Raw genomic sequence first — 4883 nt, 5'->3', positions numbered from 1 at the left:
TAAGTCATCTATGAGATATCTATTTGGGAAACTCCATCAAAAGCACATCATTTATGTTATGGCAAAGGTATTTTGAAGTGATTGACTCTGTTACTAACCAGCCTAGACTAGCCATGAACTTTCTGTGCAGAAAAGGAAATGTTTATAAATATTCTAATCAATAAATTTGGTAAAAATCAAAATTACTTGTACACTAGTTCCATAGGTTAGTTTTTCTTCTCTGAATCTGACAGTACAAAAGATATATTTTAATTAAACTGATAATTTTAAAAAGATTCACCGAGTGCCTTATAAGATAAAGAAGCAATAGGTATATAGGCTGAAACTTACGTTCTTTTCAATACTGTCTTGAAGAATACCTGTCCCTATCCCCCACCAAAGCCAGCTTATGTGGATTTATTGGACATGGGAACAAAAATCTATACGGCCTAATGGGAATCTTGAAAGCTCCATTTGATGTCTTCATATTGTGAACTTTAGAAACTTGATCATCTACTTAAATTACAAACATAGCACCTCAACACTCAATTTCTCTGTGGACCATAGCCAAGCAAAGGATACTGAGGTAGCAACAGAAACCATATTAGAGACCTCTTACTGTGCATAATTCTTCTTACTGGCATATCTAGGATAAAAGGAACGTAGCCAAGTCAAGTGGTTTATCTTCTGAGATTATGTTAATTCTGAGAAATCATGAAAAATTTAGGGTTAAAAGAAGTATTTGTACTGTTTCTTTCACTTCCATGGTTTGGTGTAGAGTTTTCGGTCTTTCTCTAAGAGAATGTAGTGAAAAAGTTACCGAGAATGCAGGCAGATTTCTTTCTGTTTTTACCTTGTTCGATAAATAGATATCTACTCATATATTGAATGTCTGAGTGTTAGGCACCATAATGCATATTTAAAATACAGATGAAATGTGACAAAGTCCATACTTTCATGCACTGTCATAGACAACATCATAGAAGGCAGGTAATGATCAAGGAAACAAACAAATAGTTATGTCATGATTAACGCAACTGAGAGAAACTGGAGATGAAGGATAGCTTTATATACCAGAGTGAAGACAGACCTACTTGAGAAAGTGAGATTTCAGCTGAGACTTAAATTACAAATATAACCCAGCCATCCAATATTCTGGACAAATAACCCTAAAAGATGGCAAGCCAAGTGACAGTACTCTGAGGAGTAAATGTTTGAAGAAGAGCAATAAGGTCTATGACCAAAGCATGGTGGGCAAAGAGTGACTGAAAAGATCATGAAAGGCCTTGTAGGTCATGAGAGGAAATTTAGATTTAAGTGTAATGAGAAGACATTGAAGGAATTGAAACCACGTGTAACATAGTTTGATTTATATGCAGATTTAAGGTCACTTTGTTAATAAGAAGAATGGATATTTTATGTGCTGGGGGTGGGGAGAAGAATAATTAAGGGGTCATCTGATAAATTACTACTGTAAGTAGTCTGTATGAGAAATCGTAGTGGCTTGGATTTGGATGCTGGCAATAGAGGTGGGGAATTTTTTAATAGATGAATTCCATATAGTGTGTAGGTAAAGCTGATAGATCTTGTTACTTGATTAGATGAAGGGAAGGAATTGAAGGAAGGAAAAGAAGATTAAAAAAACTTTTAGATTTTTTTTTTTTACTTTAACAATTGGAAGTATACTGCTACCTAAGCTTGAAAGAGAAACTGTTAATTGAGGGATGAGAGAATAGAAATAAAAAATTTGAATTTTTTGCATATTATGTTTTAGAGGTTTATGAAATAATCTAGTGAAAATATAAAATAGATAATTGAATATATGAATCTGTAATTAAATGTAGAGAAAAGAGATATAAATTTGGAAGTTATCAACATATAAATATTATTACCTAAGAATTAATTATAGATAGAAAAGTGACACCAGGCTTGAGCCCTGAGATGTTCAAATCTTTAGAGATAAAATTAAGGAGAAAAGACCAACAAAAGAAAACAAGAAGGAGCTTTTAGAACGATAAGAATAAAGCGAGGAAAGTCTGGTGAACTGAAAGTAAGAGATGTCATTGTATTATAGGGAGAGACAGATCTGCTTTCAGATGCTGCAGAGAAAAACAGTAAAATTGATATAGCAAAATAACCACTGGATTTGGCGATACAGATCTATAGACAGTCTTCAACTTACGATGATTAGTCTAACAATTTTTCAACTTGATGATGGTATGGAAACAATATACATTCAGTAGAAACCAAACTTCAAATTTAGAATTTTGATCTTTTCCTGGGCTAGCGACATGCGGTGTGATCCTCTCTTGCGATGCTGGGAAAAGGCAGCTCCCAGTCAGCCACACGATTATGAGGGTAAACGACTGATACTCTACAGTGTACTGTGTAGTCAGTGTTTTTTGGATATCATGTTTTGTGTTTTTATGTCCATTATATCTACAAAACACCATGTGTATTTCCTGTTTCTGGTGAGAAGAGGAAAGCAATTACTCTTGAAATAAAACTCAAGACAATTGCCCAACTGTAGGCTAATGTAAGTGTTTAAGGTAGGCTAAGCTATGATGTTTGGTAAATTAGTTTATTAAATGCATTTTCAACTTACAATATTTTCAATTTTTGATGGGTTCATTTATGAATGTCCTTGACTAATCAGTAGGCTCGTGTTATGCAAAAATGTATTGATTAGGATATGAGACCCTCAGCTTTGCTGTTCAGTATTTTGACTGAAATCATAGCAACCCATTATTTAGAAAATTGTCATTTATCTCTAATATTTAGTGTGATGAGATTTAATCTTTTTTACTTTTTTTCTCTTTGCTTTCAATAAATAATGGAAAATTAAGAAAGATCAAAACTGGGGTTTGTAGCCTGCTTGCATGGTAAAGAAGATAAAGCTGCTAATTTCTTCTTGACTCCTCAGGCAAGACATTTTCAAATGTTTCTGCTCTCAGGTTTATATATTTTTATACATTTTGCATTGTGAAATGTTCCCAAGGCCATTTGCAGAATGGTCATGTTACTTCAGAAACTGGATGAAAAGTCAATCAGGATACTGAGAAAGCCAGAACAACCAAAGACTAATTCTGCTTCTGAGGAAAGGGCCAGTTCTTGTGATTCCAAAACTAAACTTGGCAGTAAATGTGGAAATAAAGAGCATTAAACATGTTTAATTTCTGTTTTTGCTACCCTTACCTATAAATTCTTCATTAATATGAATACTAAAAGCAAACTGCTTATAGCCTTTATAGAAATGTCTATTAGACCCTTCATTTTTTCCACACCTAATTGCATGGTCAATTTTCTTAGGTTGCCAGCATTCACATGTGTGACTTCCCATAATCATAACCAAAATTTGACACAGAGGAACAAAGAGCTTCCAGGTCAGGTACAATTTCTAGCCTGAATGTATTGAGCCCATCAGCTAAGGAATGCTTGTGCTCGCTCTCTCTCTCTCTCTCTCTCTCTCCTCTCTCTCTCTCTCTCTCTCTCTCTTTCTCTCTCTGTCTCTCTGTCTCTCTCTCTGTCTCTCTCTCCACTCAGAAGCTTTGGAGGTAGATAAAGTAAGTTGTATTGTAATTAGTCTATATATACTCATTTATTTAAAAAATCTAGTAGGTTTTCTCACCGTATTAGTTTTCTAGGATTGCTGTAACAAAGTACTATAAACTAAGTGGCTTAAACAACAGAAATTTATTTTATCATAGTTCTGGAAACTAGAAGTCCAAGCTCAAGGAGTTGGTTCAGTATATGGGCTATGAGGAAGAATCTGTCCCAGGCCTCTCTCCTAGCTTCTGGTGGTTTGCTGGCAATCTTTGGTGCTCCTTAGTTCTGCTATATCACCCCAGTCTCTGTCTTCATCTTCACATGGGGTTCTCCTTATGCATATGTCTATGTCCAAATTTTCCCTTTTTATAAAGACATCAGTCATACTGGATTAAGGGCCTACCCTACTCTCATGTGAGTTCATCTTAATTAATTACATCTGCAACAACCTTATTTCCAAAAAGGTCACATTCTGATACTGGGATTAGGACTTCAACACACAAATTTCTGGGAGACATAACTCAACTAATAACATTCACTTTCCTTTACACCTTGCCTAGCTCTGGCAGATTTTACTTCACTTTATTTCTACAAATGCATATATGCAGAAGAAATAAGTTGAGTCAACATGTATGAGCTAAATGCTGTACTTGAGGTATACCTGTATGTCTCTAGACCAAAGAGAAGCCTGTCTGATTGACAGCTGGATGATGAGTCTGTCTCCAGCAGGGCATGCTGAGGGCAAACAGACATAAACAGAAATGGCATAATATGGCACACATACAATGAAAGACTGCCAGAGATCATGGACGTTTACAAGGTAATTTTTTTGTGTTTGAGCTGAGAAAAGGGTGTGTGTATTGATAATCTGTACTTGGCAAACTCTCTTTGTAGTCTCAAGAATACTTTTTTTTTTTTTGCTTTGGAATATTGGTGGTAGTTAAGTCCTCATAAAATTGTTAAAATCTCAGCTACCTATAATGCTGCACAATACAGTACATTTAAAATCCAGTCAGGGATTTGTACCTCCCAGCCCATCCTTCCTGTCACTTGACTGAGAACCATGACCCTAAAAGGAAAACAAGAACAGGTTTTAATGCCAATGACTTTATTAATGATTTAAAGTTGGAGAAAGGAAAGGCAAAGAGGTTTACACCACTAAAAGGTGATGGTCACCAGTTGTTCTCTATCAATTCTGAAACAAAGAAAAGGATTTTACACAGAAGTAATAACTTGGCTTGAGCATGATCTATGCCTTGTATCTCTACTATTAAGTAGTCTCATTATAAGACCTCACATTTCATTAAGAGACTACTATTAAGTAGTCTCATTATAAGACCTGACATTTCATTAAGAGA

The sequence above is a fragment of the Pteropus vampyrus genome, unplaced genomic scaffold, assembly GCF_000151845.1.
Source record: "Pteropus vampyrus isolate Shadow unplaced genomic scaffold, Pvam_2.0 Scaffold537, whole genome shotgun sequence".
Classification (NCBI taxonomy): domain Eukaryota; kingdom Metazoa; phylum Chordata; class Mammalia; order Chiroptera; family Pteropodidae; genus Pteropus; species Pteropus vampyrus.
Note: the sequence above shows the minus strand (reverse complement) of the source record.